This window comes from Acomys minous (genome assembly GCF_964271855.1).
Source record: "Acomys minous genome assembly, chromosome: 3".
NCBI lineage: Eukaryota > Metazoa > Chordata > Mammalia > Rodentia > Muridae > Acomys > Acomys minous.
In genome coordinates, this window is record NC_140485.1 from 131330643 (window position 1) to 131351756 (window position 21114).

The following is a 21114-nucleotide window of genomic DNA, read 5'->3' on the forward strand; positions in this document are numbered from 1 at the left end:
CAGTCTGCTGTGCCAGGTAGAGCTATGTAGCTATCAGCAATCCGCTGAAGCTTCCTCAGAGCTCTGCGACTTCATGGATTACAGTGTCTGTCTGCCTTAATGGCTCTGTCTGGGGAACAAATAAGATGCTATGGGAGACATTCGAATAATCTCAGAGAGCAAGTGTGTTTCTTCAACAGACATCTAATTGACAGACCCAGCCTTTCCGGAGAGGGAACAAGGTATGATTTGAGCATAGACCAGGCCCGGGCCTGTCACCCTCAGATGTTCTCGCCCTTCTCTTCCTGTACCCCTCCTTTTCAATGTGTGTGGGGGGGGGCGTGTACATGTTACTGTGGATGTGTGCAAGTTTTCCTGTGAGTGTGTGAATGTGAGCACCTAAATATGGGAATAAGGGATCAGCGTCACTGTGTTTTTGGAGACGTGGTCTCCTGCTAAAACTGTAACTCGCTAATTAGCTAAACTAGCTAATTAGGAATCCTCCTGGCCCCACCTACCTGACACTCAGTTTACAGCTGCACATCACCACGACCAGGACTCGTATGTGGGTGTTGAGCATCTGAAACACAGGTCCTCACGCCTACGTGGTCAATACTTCACCTATTGGGCCATTTTCCCAGATGGCCTTCCTTCTTTTTTTCTTGCTTGGTTTCACCTAACTGGGGACAAGGGACTGCAGTCAGTATACCCAAATTCCCCTGTCAGTAGGGCTTAGTCAAGGAGGACTGAGTCCTTGGTTTGCAGAGTGATGGGAAAGAAAACCAGTAAATTTCTCCACGGCGCTACATCTCCAGCTCTCCAGAAGGCGGCTTCCATCCCCAACACAGCCACTCTGCCCACCCTCCGGTCTCAGGGGTGGCTCTCTGCTGTCTTTGACCTCTGGAGACTCACTGTCTCGGCTTAGATTCTTGGCTCTTCCCTTACATGTACAGACAGTTTGTTCCTATGATTTTAGTTTTCCTTCTTTTTTCTCCTCCTCCTTCACTTCTACTTCTTCCTCCTCCTCTTCATTCTTTTATTTTATGTTTAATTAAAGTCTTTCTGTAATAAAGATTATGACTGACTTCTCTTCCCCTTTTCCTGATATCAGAATATATATATATATATATATATACACACACACACATACATAAAATAAACTATGTACAGCATGAAGAACCACAAAACAGGAATTATATTAATGTTACATTCATAGGTCATAGTGTTTTGACTGTTTGTATTTAGCAACCTTGAAGAAAATATTTCCTGTCTTGGTGAGTTTAAAATTCTGATAAATCAGAGATGAATATCTATAATATCTCATCTCTATCAACTTAAAACATCTAGTAGGAGCTGGGCGTGGTGGCACATGCTTTTAATTCCAGCACACAGGAGGCAGAGGCAGGTGGATGGCTGTGAGTTCAAGGCCACCCTGGTCTACAAAGTGAGTCCAGGACAGCCAAGATAATATAGAGAACCTCTGCCTTGAAAAACCAACTAACCAAACAAACCAACAAAACCATCTATCTAGACCGAAAAACACCTTAACCCCTAAACAACTAAACTTAATTGTGAAACTAAGCTACTTGGTCTTTAACCCCATCAGAGACTTGGGAAGGAATAAAATTAAGTACCTGAGTAAACAGGAACCTTCCAAATTGAAAAAATAAATAAATAAATAAATAAATAAATAAATAAATAAGAGACAGAGACAGTTTGCTGCCCTGATATCAGAATATTAAGGAGGCTTCTCAGCAAAAGAATTGCCCTGATACTGGAAATCCTCAAGGAAAGCCTTCCCTTGGTTCTTTTCCTTAGAGGGGGAGGAGTACCATATTGCTAATATAAAATGTTACATGATAACATTGTCACAGCCTCTCCATTCTGCTCCATCACACCCACCCATCTATCCATCATCATCAATCTATGAGGGCTGGGATGGGAGATAAACCATCGGGCATTCATGAATGAACTAGACCCAGGAAGGACAGCACACGGGAACCAAAGGACTCCGTGCTCAAATCACGTGAAGGGCAAGAAATGTTTGCTTGGAAACCAAATGTGAGTTGGGCTCCCAGGCCACTCTTTGGCACACAATCAATGAGACTTTGTTGTCTTTTCTGCTGATTCCTACATTCCACCTCACTGGTAAACTGAGGCAACCAGAAAAGAAGAAGATGGGGAAGGAAGTATTATAACCACCCCATAAACACTCAACTGTCAGCTGCCCCGGTAGAGTGGCTAGATACAGAGCTTGTCTTGTCACTGGATTGTGATCGCGCCACTAAGCCACTGGGCTTAGACCTGCAAGGGCCTGAGAGAATCAAAGACAGTGGCAAACTCCAGCTTTGCTTCCTTCTTCTCCAAGTGCCCTCAGTACTCACCAAATGGCTTCTCTGAATCCTAGGCCTTTATAGAAAGGTTAATACCAACACACAGGATTGGCAGAAAGCACAGGTGTGGTTGGTAGTCTTCCTGAATCCTGAGGGGGGGGGGGGGCGGGTAAGTTCCAAAACTATGAGTCAGCACCTGAAGCCAACGATACACAATGTAACATTTCCCGATCATACTTATGGATGGTAAACAGTAATTTATAAAGTAACTGTATTACCAGGCTAGGGAGGGCTGTGAATAGGATAGATCAATTCTAACAATGTAGTGTAACAGAATGACTAAGCATCATCACTCTTAGACTTCTGGGCCATCAGCAAATAGAATAGGGTCACTGGAACGCAAGCACTATGACCCTAGAGCGGTTGATCTGATGCATGAGACAGCTAATAACGAGTACTGGCGTGCACAGTAGGTTTGTGCTGGCTAGTTTCATGTCAACTTAACACAAGCTAGAGTCATCAGAGAGGAGGGAGTGTCAACTGATAAAATGCCTCCATGAGACCGGATGTAAAGTGGGGAAGCTCTGTTGAGTCTTGAATGCTTTGAAAATTGGGAATCCTTACTCAACATAAAAAATCACCCCCCAAACAATCTAAAGCCACCTACATGCCAACGGTGAGCCAAGTAGGGGAGTTTGTTACCCATTGTCAAATAAAATGTTCTGCATTGGGGGGAAAAGAAAGATTCAGCTGTGGGCAAGCCTGTAGGGCATTTTCTTAATTAGTGATCCTCGGAGGTAGGCCTAGCCTCTTATGGGTGGGGCCACCCCTGGGCTGGTGGTCCTGGGCTTTGTAAGAAAGCCAACTGAGAAAACTAGGTAGCAGCTTCCTCCATGGTCTCTGCATCAGTGCCTGCCTGTAGGTTCCTGCTCTGCTTGAGTTCCTTGGGTGACTTCCTCCAGGTGACTTCCTCCAATGATGAAGAGCTATGTAGAAGGGTAAGCCATATTAACCCTTTCCTCCCCACTTTGCTTTTAGTCACAGCGGTGGTTCATCACAGCAATAGTACCTATAACTAAGGCAGTAAATACACCAGACAAAAGAATGATTTGCATCCCAGGGAGCCACTGAGGACAGCCAGAGTTCATTACGCTACTCGGGGTGGTGGACAAGTTGAAAGATGAACTGTTTATTTATGAAAAATTTCAGCAGGTACCATATGAGTTCACAAAACATGGCCTACTTAGCTGGAGACGCCACCACGCACGCCGGCTGCAAAGGGCATGGGCGTGGGGGTCAGCGAAGTTTTTCTGGGAGGTCCTGATGCCATGAAGATGCTGATCAAGCCTCCTAAGGATAGGTGTCCTGTCTGTGAAAGGAATCCAGCACCTGTCCCATGGGCCTCCAAGCTTATTGTACAACTCCTCTGTTTCAGTCCCACAGCAAATCCACCGTGTTAGTGTATTTCAGACACAGCTCAGGCCCATAGCTTTAGAGATGCCCGTAAGTTGTAAAGCATAAATGACAGTGAGTGTCATACTGCATAAAAGTGTACTTTGTTTCAAATCTTTTCTATAATTTTCACAACTATATACAGCTGAGCATTCAACAACAGTAATAGCGAACGCTTACCCAGGAGTTGGTAAATGCGGGGTCGTTTCTGAGGTTTCGGGTTCATCTTTTTATTTGGGTCACGAGCACAACTCTGTGAGGGCAGACACTCTCACCATCACCACTTTATACATAAGAAAACTGTGCTACGGAGAGATTACCTAATTCCCTCAAAACCGCACAGGCTGTGAGCGGAAGGTTTTAGAAACAGGTGAAGACGGTGTGGGCGCACCTTACAAGCCTGGCGTAGCCCAGCCACACCTGACAACCGGTTTGAGAGGTGCCAAGTGGTAAGAAAGAATAACGTCACTGCGAAGGCACCTTTGATAGAGTTTTTGCTTTTATTGTCCTACCGTATCGGTGCCTTTAAACATCTGGCTGTTGCAAAGGTCTCTGCCTCCTTTTCCACTCTTGCTTTCTATAATCAAAGGTCATCCGGTACGTTCACTCGGGTGATGCCTGAACCCCAGTGTCCTTTTCTCATTTAAAAAGGAAAAAAAAAAAAGTCTTTTGACCCCACAAGCTACAGTGTGAAACTCTAGTGTGAACACAAAGCAACCGTTTTTGGATCCGATTTCAGAGCGCTCTAGGAAATGGCCACGTCCAAGGTTTTGCTGAACCTGATCAGCTCATAGGAGGGAAAAAAAAGGAGATGCGTCTGTGAAAACAGTAGCAGGGATGAAAGAAAGAAAGAAAGAAAGAAAGAAAGAAAGAAAGAAAGAAAGAAAGAAAGAAAGAAAGAAAGAGGGGGAAAGCCTCCCCCCCTCCCCAGGCTGTAATTTGACTGCTGTCTTTGGCAAAACTCCAGAGAGTAAGCTTAATCTCTTTCTGAGCAGCCTTCTCCTCCCTGCCTGGTCCGCCCGCAGGGCCCCGAGGAGGCGGGCCGGGGATCGCGACCCGCGTCTGCGGCCGGAGGAGTGGGGCGGGGCGGGGCGCGCCGGGGCGCGGACTGGGAAAGAGGAAGTGAAGCCGGGAGGGCTGCAGAGCTCCGGGCCGCGGAAGCCGGCGCTGGAGCGCAGCGCACCGCGGAGCCGGCGCTCGGGAGCCGCCCCTCTCGGGTAAGCACGCCCAGGGCTTGTCTGGCGACCGGACAAGGGAAATCGGGGACGTCGGCCACTCGCCCTGAATCTGCAGGTGGGACAGGCGGAGCGCGGTACCCCCTGAGGGGTCCCTGAGCGCTGCTCCAGGGAGGGTACTGACCGGGTCGCCGGCGGTGCTGCCGGCCGTCCCGGGAGCCTTCAAGTCCGGCCTCAGCCCTACTCAGCCTGAATCTCCCGTCCCTCGCTGCAGCCACCTAGGCTGCAGTTTGCAGCTCCGAGAAGTTTGCTCAAATGCCCCCCTCCCCCAAGTCCAGCGGAGCTGTCCCCAAATAGGACACTCTGGGCCGACACGCCAACCACGGTGCGGGTGCGAGGGAGGGGAGTGCTGTGTGGTCCAGCTAGGAGCAGCTCTGCCGGGGCAGAAACTCTCGTGGGCGCCCCAGATCAGCAAGTCAGCGCTTTTTATATGCGACTCTGGGAGTCGAGAACCTGTGCCCCATCCGTCGTCCGGACGTACGGTAATACCTAGTGGGCTATGATTGTGTGGGCTGTTGGCTGGAGGGGAAGGGTTGGAGGGATGGGGTGGGGTGGGGTGGCTGTGAGCCCCAGGGTGACGGCCAGAGCAGGTCCCCTCTTTGTGTCCCGATAGAGTCTCAGGGCTCTACAGTAAGGAAAGTCAGGACGCCCAGTGGAGGGTCGTTGGCTCGCTCAGTTTCACAACGTTCGCGAGAAACAATGAGGCAGGTGATTGCTTTGGATGTTACTGTATGGAGTTGGTATGTGTAAAGCTGACCCTGTGTGCAACGCTGGAATTTCATTAAGCTCTGGCAGCTCTTAGCGCTCTCTTTGTACCACCCTCAGGTGGCCCGAGCTACTGCACCTATTTTTGAAGCCCCCAGGGAAAGCAAGTTTGGCTGGCAGGACATCATATTGTCTCAGAAAACTCCAATCACTCGAGGGAGAGTTGTCTTGGGGATTTGACATACAGGGGATACAAAATATACAGACTGCATACAAACCCGATAGGACTCCAGAACGCCAAGTCTAGGTCAGATTTAACACTTAACTGAATTCTAGGCTTAGATTGTGTTAATGCCAAGGGTTAAAGTCAGCCTCTTTGAATTCTCAGTTCTGGAGTTCAATTCACATACTTTCAAAAAAAAAAATGGATTGTTTTAAAGCTGCTGTTAAAGAAACAACAACCAAACCAAAAAAAAAAAAAAAAACCTTATCTAAGCCTATCGTGTCAAGGATCTCAACCCTCTCAACTTTAGCCCTGGCTTGTTGTGGGGACGTGAGAACAAGCAACGCTTTGACTTCCTCCCTGATAAAGCGCTGTATATGGACCAGATAGTTTGAACTGGCTTCACTTCTCCCAGGTCCGGCTATATATTTGTTCTACAGGAGTTAAAACACTTCTGTACAAAAGCGATGGCTTAGTGTTTGACCCTTTAACATCTTTGAGCCTGGCTTCCTGATTCTTCCTGGTGTGGCTTGGAATCTCACCGTGTCCAAGCCACTAAAACCAACCAGGAAGAAACTTTCTTCTTTGGAGTTCACAGAGCTCCCTGGCTTCCTCCTTAAGTGGGTCCCCACCAGGAATCCTTGTGTGACCTTCCTTTCTTTGCCCTTGCATGACGGATTCCTCAGGACACCCCAAGCTTTTTTGCAAAAGGACAAAACAAAGTGAGAACAGAACAGCTGTTTGGTAGTCAGATCTGTGCCCTAAATTGGCCTTACTTTGATAGCATCTATCTGCTTCTCTCTTTCCGGAGCCCACTTTTTAGTATAGATGATTATTACCAAAAAAGATACCTTTTAAACTTTCCATGGGAGGTTACAGTTATCATTCAAAGAGGTTAAAGTGTCACATTATAACCCATAGAAATTGGCAGCCTAATTTTTCAAAGCCAAAGACAATCAGTAGTATTTTACTTCCCTCATTTGTGGTTTCGAGTTCTTCTGGTGATTTAATTCAGCTTTACTAGCTTGTATTGATGTGAAAAAAAAATGGGAAAAAAAAAAAGACTGAGTAACCGCAAGTCTTTTGAGCCTTTGGTAAACTAAACACCGTTTCTGATTTATACTCTTACTTGGTGCTGCAAGCCCCTCTTTTGTGGGTTTTTCTTCTTTCCACTCCTGGTAGTTGGGCCTTTGAAACAATTGTCACCTTGTAATCCTGCTGCAAAGGTGATTAGATCTCCAGGCTATTCAAGCAGGATGGCTCTTGGATGATGTGGCCCAGCCTCTGAGTTTTAGGGATTTGGATTAGGGGCAAGCACTCTGGCATTAGCCCTTGAATATGAAGTTCCCTCACCCCACCCCACCCCCCACCGCCGCCCCAGCTTGCACGCAGGACCCTGCTAAAGGGATAGTTCTGGCCTGGTATGAATTATTTTATGACTAAGGAAAGAAAGTAACGATTATAGCAGATAATTCTTGGTCTTTCCTTTCTCATCTTTCCTACTTTTTTACCCGCCCCGCCTCCCATAACTTTCAGAAAGAGCATCCCTTAGCTCCAGAGCTGGGCTGAGGATTGAATGAAGTAATCCATATTAAATGTATGGCACATATGGTGTGCTTTGAAGGTGATAGTGGCTGATAAACTGCTCCTTGGAGGGACAGTCGCCATTGGCAGAGCTGTGGTTGAACTCAGCGGTGACTGGCCTGGTCCCTCCACGGCCTCAAAGCAATGGTGGCATGGGGACACATTTTCATTTTCATAAACCATTTGTTTGTTTGTTTGTGGATTTTGTCTCTACTTTTCTTAGGCAAGGAGCCCAGACTGGCCTTGAACTCACAATTCTCCCCCTTTAGCTGAGATTGCAAGTGATTGAACATTACTACACCAGACAGTGGTTTGCGCTTTAAGAAAAACAATAAACAAACAAACAAACAAACAAACCCTCACTCATCTTTTGACATAGGAAAAACTTGATTTCCAATACAAAGCATTTATATATTCAGGCACACATGAAAAAAGCCACCTCTTTTTTTTTTTTTTAAACCAAAGTCTCTCTAAGTAACCTTAGACTTATGTGTAGCAGGCATCTGAGACATTCAAGTTTTATCCCAGGCCTGCATCAATCTCACTTGATGAAATGAAAGGTTGACTCCAATCCACTGGACCATTCAGAGTCATGGGCAGCTGTGCCAAGTAGAACGCATTGACAGAAGAGGGAGCCCCACATGAGTAGGATCTGGCTGACTGCATAGCTAGCGATGGATGCCTCAGCGAGGATGACTGGCATGCCTGCTGATCCTCTGGCTGTCGGCCCTGGCTCAATGCTGAAGGGTTTGGCCCTGGGGAACCTAAATACTGGAGAACAACTTCAGGTGTGCATGGTGAACCCCCTTGCCAGTGATTAGGGGTTCAGTGGAATGCTAGCTCTCCTGTTGGAGTCTGAATATCTTTTCAACCATGTATATAGGTTCCTGAATATTTTTTTTTCCAATGAGCTATAGACCAAGTAAAATTTTCCAAGCCACATCTTCTTTAGGCGAGCAGAGGGAGCCTCTGTACCTGTGCATTTTGTAAATCCCCTCACCCCCCCACCCACCATTTTAAGTGGCTGTTCAACGAAAGGATTTGCCTTTATTTCCCAAATACCCATAGCCACAATGACTTTGTAGTATTTGCTTGGCATTAGGTGCTTAGGAGAGCTGCCTACTCTTGCTGAGAACTGGAGTGTGTTTCTCAGCACCCACATCTGGTGCCTCACAGTTGCCTGTAAATTCAGATTCAGGGGATGTCACATGCTTTTCTGGCCTCCTCTGGCACATGACTTCAATTCAAGTGCACACACACACACACACAGACAGACACTCGCGTGCACACACATGTGCACACACACATGCACTCATGCACACACACACAGACACGTGCATGCACACACATGTGCACACACACATACACACACATGCACGCACCCTAAAGTATATAGGAAATATTGAAGATGTAGCTCAGGATAGAGCACATGCTAAGCTCTCATACTGGCCTGGGCTCAGTCCCAGTATCTTTGGCCTTAAAGTGGACTGTAGGGAGAATTTGTGTAAATTGAAAGTTCCACTGCATCTTCTAGAGAGGATTGAGCATCCACAGAAGAATCCTGTGAGAATACCGAGAAAGGTCTGTATTAAATTACTGTTTGACAGGAAGCTAAATCCTGCTAGACCCACAATTCCACAACCGCACTCTTTCTCCCTCCCATACGATCCAAGAAGAAGAAAGCCAATCTGAAGAGTGTTAATGTTAGGGTAAAAAATTTAAAACTAATTCCAGCTACGCCCACTTGTAATAACTCGATGGTGCTGGGATGGCGGGGAAAGCGAACTGGGGTTTTCCCTGGGGCCTTTAATTAAAAAGCTGTTTTGGTAGCTTTAATAACCACGGTGCTACCGAAGCCACAGAAGGAGCTTATCAGCAGATGCCAGCCTGGCTAAGGGATTTGGCTAAAAGCTAAGCATCCATTTGGCAGGTGGAGGGGGTGGGATGGGGTGGGGGCATCCTTTCAAAATGTCAAAGGGAAAAAGTTAGGTGGTTGTGGATCTCAGGATAGCTAAAGTTTCATCAGGAAAGATTATACCCATAAGCCACCACGGTATTGAGTTAGCGACAGTAGTTACAGTACTATGGAGGGGAGGCACACAAGCACACGAGTGACCTGTGGCGAGACAATCATAGAAGAGCCCCGGTGCTGGCAAACCTCCTACAAAATGGTATGCTTTTAAGTATTTGGGGCTTTGAGGTTCATTTGCATCTCGGTCATGTGCTATTTGATTTGGGGGGATCTTTTGTTTGCAGCCACTTAAAAATGTTTACAACAACGACAAGGCACAGGGACTCATGACTGTAATCCCAGCTTTGAGGAGGCTCATACAGAAAGATTGCCATGAGTTCAGGCCAGCTGGGTTGCAGTGTGAGTTCGAGGCCAGCCTGGAATACAGTGTAAAATTCTGTCTGTAGGCAGTAAATAAATGAATATATACATTTTTAAAGAGTGTGAAAACAGACCTTTGTCATCTAACATAGAAAAACAGGATGTAGGGCTTGGGGAGGGGCACAGTTGGTAATATTTCCTTGCAAGCACCAGGACTGGAGTGTGTATATATCTGTGGAAAAATGTCAAGAGTGACAGCATAGGCTATCTCGGTGCTGGGTCAGCAGAAATGGGCTGATCTCTGGGGCTCCCTGGCCAGTCAGCCTAGCCTACTTGTTGACTTTCAAGCCAGTAAAAGACCCTGTCTCAAAAGAGAAAGGAAGGGACTGAAAGAAGGAGGGAGGGAGGAGGAAAGGAAGTAGTCTGGGTATATGTCACCTGGGTAGTGACACCCAAGATTGTCATTTGCCCAGTACATGTCATACATATGCTTACAACAACAACAACAACAACAACAACAACACACACACACACACACACACACACGGAGTGCAGGTTGTATTCGGCCCATAGGTGTTGGTTGCTAATTGTTCTGTATGAAATACTTGATGTTTATAATATCATTCAGCATTTCCATAGAGACCCAAAGTAAGAAATTTCATAGCCACCATCTGAGTTGATACAATGCTGACTGGTTTGAAATTGAGATTTTTGTTTGTTTGTTTTTCTCGAGACAGGGTCTCTCTGTGTTAGCCTTGGCTGTCCTAGACTTGCTTTGTAGACAGGCTGGCCTTGAACTCGCGGCAATCCTCCTGCCTCTGCCTCTGGAGTGCTGGGATTAAAGGTGTGTGCCACCACGAGATCTTGACTTCTCTCTGTCATTCTGCCTTCTCTTTACACTGGGGATGGGAAGTCGCTGCTGGACACTGCAGTCACCATGGAAATGGCCAGCTCAGAGTTAGACATATAACAGGGCAGTTGGTTGGGTTGAAACAAAAGCTACATTGAAACTTATCATCCGTGACTCCATATGGAATGGGGACCGAGCCCCTGAGCATGACACCCCACATCTGTGTACCTGCTCTTCTTTTAGGATACATTCCAGGTATACCTGTGTCCTTTTTAGTCAGAGACACCCGCAGAGCCCCGAGGGGGCCATGTTGTTTCACACCCACAGTACATCTTCTCATACACAGTGTAAGGACATGTTGCCTCCTCAGAGACCTTGTTCGTCGCCCTGGGTAGTAGAGACTTGTATACATCTCGATGCTTAGCCTACAGCGGAAGCTTTTAAGAGTCCAGAAGAAGCAGCGATCCCTGTTGATAGACATTCTATCAAGCTAAGTGAATAGTCCTGATGTCTCCCATCACCTGCTATAACCTACCCATCTTTCTCTTTTCAAAGGCGGGATTTCACGTAGCCCAGGCTGGCTTTTAACTCCCTATGTAGCTAAGGCTGACCTTGAACATTTTATCCTCTTGCCTCTTCTTCCCAAGTGCTAGGGTTTCAGGTGTTCGCCACGCATTGGTTTCATTCAGTACCAGGGGTCAGACTGCGGTTCTGCACAGGCTTGTCAGTCCGCTACCAACGGAGCTACATTCCCATTCCCCAGTTCTCCATCTTTCCAGAAACGGTGGACTCTTAGTTCTTAGTAAACATTAGGTCTCACATTAGTAATCAATCTATCTCACATTAGTAATTGATCGATGAATGTCAAATTTTATTCAGCCCAGATCCATTTATTGAGAACCTACCTCTACGTTTCATTATTCTGCCCCGCCTAGAATAGTGTCTGACCAAGATGGGAGGCGGTCTCCATGGAGATATGCTGAGGGCGATGATGGATGGGCTACTCTTCTTTAGTGGTCTAGGTATCCTCTAGAGGAGGCAGCGTTTACTTGGGACCATAATGATAATGAGATCTGCTGCAAATCAAAATGCTAGCCGAGCACTCCACGTCATGTCACCACTGAGCTGGAGCGCCAGCCCTAAATATACCATTTTCTATCTTTAAAAAAAAAAAAAGTTGTCTGTGTTTTTGGTCTCACTCTGTAGCCCAAGGCCACGTCCAGAATCCTGCAGTGAAACCTGTTTTTATTTGTACTCCATGCACATCCATGGCTGCACAGTGTCCCACGGACGCCTTGCACAGAAGTGGAACTTTCGTTTCTGTCCCTTAGCTCACTTGGGTTAAATGAAGTTTAATGAAATATTAACATAATAATTAAAAAATACTGCAATACATTTATGACTGGATGGGTTTTGGTTTCAGTTTATTTTGTTGAGACAGGGTTTCTCTGTGTAGCCTTGGCTGTCCTGTACTCTCTTTGTAGACCAGGTTGGCCTTGAACTCACAGAGATCTGCCTGTCTCTGCCTCCTTTTTTTTTTTTTTTCCCAATAGTTTAAAATTTCACTTTGGTCTGGCCAAAGGGTCTCAAGTGAATCCTGCTTTTTTTCCCCCCCTTTTGGTTTTGTGTGTGTGTGTGTGTGTGTGTGTGTGTGTGTGTGTGTGTGTGTGTGTGTGAATCCTTCTTAAGTGAACTTGACCTACAAGGAACTCGTGAAGGGTGAGGTTAAGCAGTTCCAACAGCCAGCTTATTCCTTTGGCTGATGTCTGCTGAGGTCTGTGAATCTTTGCTGCGTTGTAGCTGCCTCCCTAGTGCTCCAGAGGCATCAGCTGTGAGCTGGCTTTCTTCTGTTCTTTAGATTTTATTGAACATGAATGCGCCTCCTTTGCCCCTCCCTATCCCAGGAGGCTAACTGTCCCACTGAGGGAGGTTTCTTTGTACAATCAAATGGAGGAGACTCTGCTGGACTCAGGCTTTCGTCCCTGCCCTGGCAAGCCTCTGGGTTTTCACACCAAGCTGATTTCCTTCCAGGACAACTCCACCCTCCTCCTGGTGAAGGAGCCATGTGCTGCTCAAGTGTTTCTTTCTCTGAGCACCTCCCAAATTCCCAACCCTGGCCAGGACCTTTGCTCTGCACCCTTACTTGGTGCCTGCTGGCTTCCCCGGCTTGGCTCTGTCTCCTCCTTAATCCGGCAGCAAGCACATGTGCTTACCTCCAGCTGTACCTTTGTGCTGTTTTTTTTTTTATCTTTATCTCATCAAGTGACCCAAGTCCCTGGCCCTCAATGTCTCTCCTACCACTCTCTCCCATCCTAACTGCTGACGTCAGAGCAAAATCCCCTTCTTGTATCCAGGCTGACAAGTAGGGTAGATGCATACCTGGCCTAGAAAGAAACAAAGAACAGGCCCTTCCCCTTCCTGAGCCACCCCTGCTTTCCTCCTTCCACCTTCCCTATGATTAAAGGTCCTCTATGTCCCTGGAGGTCTTCAGAACAGATACCCAGTCTGACTGAAATCCAAGTCTTAGGAAACAACTAGGTTGAAAACAGAAGCCATTTCTAGCCATCCTGGGGATGCTTGTTAACCACAGTCCAGCCTGGGTCGAGGTGATTTAAGGCTGTTACCAACCTGTGATGGGAAGGCTAGTGAAGAGGTGAGGCCACCGGGAAAAGAGAAGGGGCCATGGCTAGCAGAGCTCATCTCCCATGGCTGTGTGATTACAGGCATCCTCAAGGTCTGACATCTGTGCTTCTCTGATGTTCTACGAGAGAGAGGAAGACTGTAATCTGAGGCATAAATATACCATCTTGCGTTTGGTCCCTTGAACCACATAACCCTGTTATTAGCCTAAGTATCCATGTGGTGGTAACGTGTTATAGCTGCCTCAAAGGAGGATATGGCTTCTTTTCTGAAATGACTTGCTATTAAAATGTCCAGGTATCTCACACTTTTTAACCTTTGAAACTAGTGAACACATGAATGAAGGAGCCCAAAAGTGAGTCCAACTCAAAGATTTAAGAAGATGTGTGGGAGATTTAGGGAAGATGTATATAGGCTGCTTCTTCTTCTTCTTCTTCTTCTTCTTCTTCTTCTTCTTCTTCTTCTTCTTCTTCTTCTTCTTCTTCTTCTCCTTACCCTTCTTCTCCTTCTCCTCCTCCTCCTCCTCTTCTTCTATTGGTTTTTCAAGATAGCATTTCTCTGTGTAGTCTTGACTGTCCTGGACTCCCTTTATGGATCAGGATGGCCTCGAACTCAGAGATCTACCTGCCTCTGCCTCCTAAGTGCTAGGATTAAAGGCATGCGCCACCACCTAAAGGTGTGCTTCTTAAATATAAAGCTAAGGCTTCTTAAAAATGAAATGACCTCACGGCCTTTCCAGTCTATATAGGAGGCTTGATAAGGACTAACAAGGGAGGAGCTGTAAGAGCAATGAGATAGTTTGCAACAGATGGGACGTGGGGACCTAATGGGCTTGACTTTACTGAGGAAAGTGCATCAAGAGTTATTTGAAGGCTTCTGCGACATAGTTATGAAGGAAAACCTTGGTGGTCTTGGCTCTTGTCCACTTTTCCTCAGTATCTGTACAAGATAATCCACTCCCCCACACACATGCCTTTAGCAACTGGGAGTTTGGATTGACTATAACAAAGGCTGTTTAATCCCAATCCTTCATGATATCTCACCTCCAAATTAGTATAGCAATGAGAGTAATATGAAAATGGTCATTTCATGGTCCACAGGTGTGCCTAGCCACAATGAAGCACAGAATCCAGGCAGCATCTAAACAGTATTCGTATAGTGAAGGGCTCTTCCTTGTAACCGCTTCCCTTTTTAACTTACCTGGAATGGAAGCAGATACTATGAGGTTAGAAAAACAGCTGGGATGAGGTCCAAAATCAGCAACAGATTCCAAAGTCCACAATGCCCCTAGGGAAAAAAGGGATACTCACTCTGTTCTGTGATCTGTCTTGTGTCAGGATTCCATCCAGCCCAGCGCTATTGCTTAAAGAATTTCTGAATTGGAAGTTAACATTTCTTTACTCCTAATGTCTTATAAAAGTAGGAGGGCTGGAGAGATGGCTCTGTTGGTAAAGTGCTTGCTGGACCTGAGTTCAGATCCCCAGCACCCACAGAAAATATAGGAGTAGCAGTGCACACTTTGAACACTAGTGCTGGGGGAGGGAGGGAGAGAAGACAGACAGGTGGGTCCCAAGGACAGCATGACCAACCAGTTTAGCCAATCAGTGAGCATTAGGTTTAGTGTGTGACCCTGTCTAAATAATGACAATGACAATAACATAAACAATGTGGAGAGTGATTCTGGAATATATACATCAACAACTTCCAGCCTCTATTTGGTATACACAGGTATGTCCATGCATGCCTACACATGTGTGGACACACACACACACACACACACACACAGAGAGAGAGAGAGAGAGAGAGAGAGAGAGAGAGAGAGAGAGAGAGAGAGAGAGAGAGAGAGAACACTTTCTGCACTAGCTAGAGACATACAAGCAACAACTGTTGCAAAATTCAACTCAGTTTTTGGTTGCTCATATATGTACAAAACACTTTGTGAATGTTCAGAAATGATCCTTCAGTGAGAAAATACTTTGCTACCTCAGTGTGCATAATGGCTATTTATAACACTCATATCTAGAATCACCTTGCATTTTCCCTTATTTATTTATTTATTCTTTATTTGAATGCTGCTTAGGGGTAATTCACCATGGAATCGCTGTGTGCATGGAAACTACATGTGTGTTTTCCTAAGGTCTTGGTTAGTCAGAGTTGAAATAAGTAACTAGGAAGGTCACATATGTCACTGGAAGGTTAAATGCCACCTAAACTAGAGATTTACAACTATATAGTAAAGATTTTGTGAAGCTGGACATGGTGACCAACAGTTGAAATCCCAACACTGGAGGCCAAGGCAGGAAGAATCACTAGCTTAAGGCTAGCCTGGGCTACATGATATGATTCTGCCTCAAAAAATACTAAAAGGAAAGAAGTGGGGAAAAGACACTGTAAGTTTTAAGTGCATAATAAAACTATGGTAAGGTGTGGCTATCCTCCTGTGTTTTCTGCACATCATGTTGGTTTTATGCTCTGTTACTGGATAGCTGGAGCAATAAACCAACATGAAGGTGACTGGGCAAGGCTATCTAGGTGTTACAAGATTTCCTTGAGTTTCCTGAGGCAGCAATCTACCTTTGAAGATAAGGAAGTGCATTCGGTGTGTTGCGGTAGAGACCAGATATTCAGCTAAAGAAGTAAGTGCATTCGGTGTGTTGCAGATACTCAGCTTGCTAATTTGCTCAACAAACATGCTTTCCTAGTCTGGTTATACAGTGAGGAGCAGAGCAGACAAAGTCTGGGGTGAAAAGGTCAGCTCCAGGTTGTCATACAATACTGTCTTTCCCTTTCTTGCTGTAACCTTGCAAACTCAACAGAGATTGAGTTCAGTCTGGAACAGAAGTATCCACCACAGACTGTAGTGATAAGAGGTATTTCTAATACCCAAGTCAACTGTGTGACTCTTGGACACTTGTAGGTGAAGTAACAACTATGTCTCAAGATTGCACACATTCCCTCTTGTGTCTAGGGAAGCATCTTGAGCCTTCAGTAAGCTGTGAGTCTCTTGGGACATAGAACTCACTCCCAGTTCATCCTTCTACTCACACCAGAGAGTGTGGTTACCCTGTTGACCTTGAATTGGTGTTTTGACTAGAATGAGTTGCCATCCAATTCTCTCCTCCTACTCTCTGGCGGAAGTGTGTTCAATGTTGATGTGTGAGTTCTGGACACAAATTGGAGTGCTGGGTCACTGGCCTGTGAATGCAACCCCAAATTGGATACGTCCACTTTTACTATTCTCAGGATCAGAGTGAATCTGTTGTGAATCAGAATGAGGAATGTTAAATGGTACAGCCATTAGCCTATGGTGTGTAACCTCAGTTTGCAAAGGCGTGTCCAAAATGCCCCTTCGTATTAAAGAAAAATGGGCCCTGCTAGCCCAGTTTTAATGATTATATTGATTAGAAAATTGTCAAATAACACTTCCCTGGAATATTATGACTTAAGATTTCTGGCTCAAATAGTAAGTCCCAATTGTGTTTCAAAATCAGTCAATGAAAGAGTGGGAAAGCTCCATGATGCAGTAGGTTGTTTTGAGCCTCCCATTTCTATTCCGATCCCTTCTGGAATTTATCTATCTTGCTTTTGCACAGTTGACTCAAAGTCACCCATCTAGAATTGGACTCACAATCTCTATTTCCAGACATACCTCAAACTTCCTGGGCTCCCCCACCCACACATTATTTTCCAATTCTTTCCAACAGCACCACAATTCAATGGTCACAGCAAGGCTTTTTCCTTCCCTTTCCTGTTAACAACAACTTCTTAAATGGTCCTCAATCTACATTCACCCACCTGTGCCTCTTCCCCATCCTTTTAGTATCCTCCCTCTTGCCTAGACTATTAGAAAGCCCTCTGTGGATCTACCAAGACCAAATCTGAACAGTGAGTGTATTTCCAGGGGCCTCTTCTGTTGGTTTAATTCCAGTGACAGTAGGTGGGAAAGCCAAGGTAGAGATGGAGACATAAGTCCCAGATAGAAGGCAGTTACAGCTTCTTGGTCACATCCTTCTCTCATACCTGAGGATCAGCCCATAGGCAAACACATAGGATTTGTTTGCAAAGCACCCACCATCCAACCACTTTATCTGGTAGTCAGTAAGTTCATTTATCCGATCACTGCTGCCTCTCCCTTGGTTATTGCCGTAGGTCTAATTTGTCCCCTTGCTTGACTCTGTTTTCTGCACAGCACCGAAGTGATCCTGTTCACTGTTCATTATATCGACCTTCCCTGTGAATCCCCATCTCATTGGGTGAGGAGCTCTTTCATGTAGTTTTGTAAGAAAGATGCTCCCTGACCTAGCTCCTACATTGCTCTCATCCCATCCCATCCCATCCCACCCCATCCCACCCCATCCCATCCCATCTCATCCCATCCCATCCCACCCCATCCCATCTCATCTCATGTTATCCTATCCCATCCCATCCCATCCCATCTCATCCCATCCCATCCCACCCCATCCCATCCCATCCCATCCCATCCCATCCCATCCCACCCCATCTCATCCCATCCCATCTCATCCCATCCCATCCCATCCCATCCCATCCCATCCCATCTCATCCCATCCCATCCCACCCCATCCCATCTCATCTCATGTTATCCCATCCCATCCCATCCTATCCCATCCCATCCCATCCCATCTCATCTAATCTCATGCCATCTCCTGATCCTCCCAGGTACTTCATTCTTCCTTAGCCCACTGGCCTCTTTAAGATTCCCTGATATTCCAAGCTTCAGCCTCACACTGTTTTCATGACCACTGCCTGGAACATTCTTGCCTTACTGTCCCCCTCTCTTGTAGGCTTCCTGCTCAAGTGTCTCCTTACTAAAGAAATGCTTTTTATACAGTCAGAATCCCATAGAATTCTTGTGGGCACATCCTTCTTGCCTCGCTTTGTTTTCATGGCTACATTTTTATCAATACCTACCATTGCTTATTGTCTGTCCTCCCCACCCTTACCAGAGCAGAGGTCCCAGGTTGTTCACTGCTGTGTTTCCAACACTTTAGTGCAGCACCATCATTGAGACTTGGTTAAATGTTTGTTCATTAAACTGATGCTGCTTTGTCAATGGCCAGCTCTTCCTGTTTGCTGTGTTCTGGTGCCTGATTCTTTTCCATCACGTTCTAAAACACACTAGCAGCCCAAGCTATTGTGGGTGGCTGAATAGTGATGAGGATAATGGTGGTGGAATTGATGGTGATGGTTGGGGTAAAGAGGCAGGTGTAGAAGTAAGAAGAAGATGGAAAGCCCCTCTCCTGTGACTCTTTTCCTTATTCTTGGCCTCACATTCTGGGGCTTCTGGAGAAGAGTCCAGAAGAATACCTGACCCTTTCCTAGAGAGTCTGCTCTCTAGCCCCATTTTTTATCTAGTAGATTTTTTCTATATCACTGTGCCCTAAATCTGCCTTCTGCTCCATTCAGGCTCTGCCTTCTAGGTCCTTATCAAAACAAGCATGGTGGCATAGGGTGTGGGTAGTTAAAGATTTCAACTCTGGAGCTAGACCTGGGTTCAAAGCTTCATCGCTTAGAGGTTCACTAACCTTGGACAAAGTGTTCGGCCCCTGTAAGCCTAGCACCATTATCTTACACATGGTAAATGAATAACAACTTCCTGGAGTTATAATGAGGATTGAATGTAGCCATTGCTTAACATGCTTACAGTCCTAACGTACAGAAAAAGTGAGGTAAACATTAACCCTTATTTTTTTATCAAATTTCTTTCAAGCAAATTTTCTAAAATTCAAATTATCCTCTTATTCCTCAAAAAACAGTTGTTTTAATTTTTATTGTTTCTTGGGTATTAGCTCCTTACCCTGATATAGACTGTCAGCTTATCCACATGTTGTATTTGACTACTATGTAAAATACACATCATATGGATGTCCGGAGATGATGTTTATCTACCCACCCCTGCCTCTCCCTTCTGTGATCTAATTGACATACCATAAATTGCCATTTGTTTATTATTTTTCTAAGTTCCTTGGAGGGAACTCTAATTAGGGAAATTTCCAAATAGAAGTGAGTAGAGAACACACTGTAATGAGTCCCCACGTTCCCAACTTCAAGATTCAGCAATCACTAGTGACAGTTCATTCATTCTTCCTCCCCTGTTTTAAATTATTAAAAGTAAATACCAACACCAGGGTGTGTAGTTCAGTGTAGTGAGGACAAGAGCCCATATTCTGTTCTCAGTCCCTTCCAAAAAGCAATTTCCAGATATCATGTTATTTTGCCTACAAATACTTCAGTTTCTGCCTGACAAACTTTATTACCACTGCACAACTCCAATGAAAATAACACACAATTCCTTGATACCTACTTCTATCCTCTCTACAGTCTATTTAAATTCTGTTAGAGCAATATTGCTAGTGTATTTAGCCCACTGTTGTACCCTTAGAATATAATAGGCAAGACAGTGGTTAAATGAGTGAACGAACTATTGTATTCAAATTGAATTTTTGGAGACAGCACTGTTAAAAAAATTAGTGTAAGTGAAGCTTGTGGTCTTGGGCTAGTGCATTTTAGTTCTTTGGCTAAGAGCAAATGGGACTGATAATGTAGGCCACAAGACTCATATAGTAACTGAGGCACAGCTGCCTTGTGCTGGTGAATACCACAGAGCAGACATCACCATCACCCAGTGAGCAGATACTTTTGGAGTGCCACCTTTTGTTAAAGTTACTTTTCTAAAACTCTTTGTTTCTCAGTTTCCCTCTTAGCCCTGCTATCACACAAGTAATTGAGACTCTTTTATCTTTGTTTAGTAATAAGCTTCACAACACAATAACTGAGCAGTTACTATTGTTCTTAACCCTGTATGCTAATCTGGTTCCCTCCCAGTGTACATCCCAGAGACACTTGCACTTTATAGCTTTCCATGCTCCAGCTCCTCTCCCGATGCCACCTGGGCCTCAATCCCCTCCTTCCTCATCTAACTCCTCCTCTCCTGGCCATTCGGAAGTCCATCCCATCCCCTTCCCTGCTCAGTGATTGGCTGGAAGCTGCTTTATTGGCATATCACGGGGCAACATTGAGACAGGAGATTCTCAGAACAAGGATTGCAAACAGATAAGGGGGGGGGGAATGGGTGCAGAAATCAGCATTTGAATTACACAAGAACCTTATGCCTACAACCTTGGGATACACTGTGTGTGAAGTCCTATCTGTCTTCCCTTTCCTGAATGGGGAACAAGGGTCATGTGGTTCTTGCTTTTGAGTTGGATAAGCTGTGTTTGGCTCTGAACTGTACTCTTGCAGCTGGCTCTTCACCATCAAGTGGGGGATAATTATACTACTGGAGGAGGTTGTTATGAACACTTACTGATAGCAGCAAAGTGTTCTACCTTGCTGCTTGGCTTATGCGGCTGCTTAGTGGACTGTTGTGATCATTCTTTTATCTCAAAGCCATATGGTTGGCAACGCCCAAGGCAAGAATTGTTGAGACAGAGGGAACAACCCCTCATGGAAGCTATCCCCCCCCCCCCACCACCACTTCCCCGACCCCTGTGCAGTATCCTTTCATGGTTTCCTTGTTCTTGCATCCAAACTCTTTGTTTTTAGGGTAGCTTTCCCACAATTATGGAGGTCACCTGTGGCATGAAGGGCAGTATTGTACTTTTCTCTCTGGTCTGTACACCACTCATCTGCAGCCTGAAGGGTTTGTACTGCCATTAAGATTTTAAAAGAGATATGTGTGGTCCTCCCTTCTCTTATGAGCATATGATAGGGAAAAAGTGATTTTTGCATGAAAATCAGATGTTGTTCTGAACTATAAATTT

General features: G+C 45.5%; 1 protein-coding gene across 7 annotated transcripts in view; it reads left to right on the top strand.

Annotated features, from left to right (window-relative positions):
* Positions 1 to 3151: 3151 nt before the first annotated feature.
* The window catches only part of PLEKHG1 (pleckstrin homology and RhoGEF domain containing G1), a 211379-nt gene continuing 193416 nt past the window's right edge, over positions 3152 to 21114 (top strand). For 3 of the 7 annotated variants that reach the window (XM_084777823.1, XM_084777818.1, XM_084777811.1), the window contains exon 1: positions 3152 to 3310. The gene's annotated coding sequence lies outside the window, so the exon portion shown is untranslated. Of the gene's footprint in view, positions 3311 to 4862; positions 4982 to 5073; positions 5482 to 21114 lie in introns of those variants that run through there. The other 4 variants (XM_084777824.1, XM_084777819.1, XM_084777812.1 and 1 more) reach the window with 2 other exon arrangements.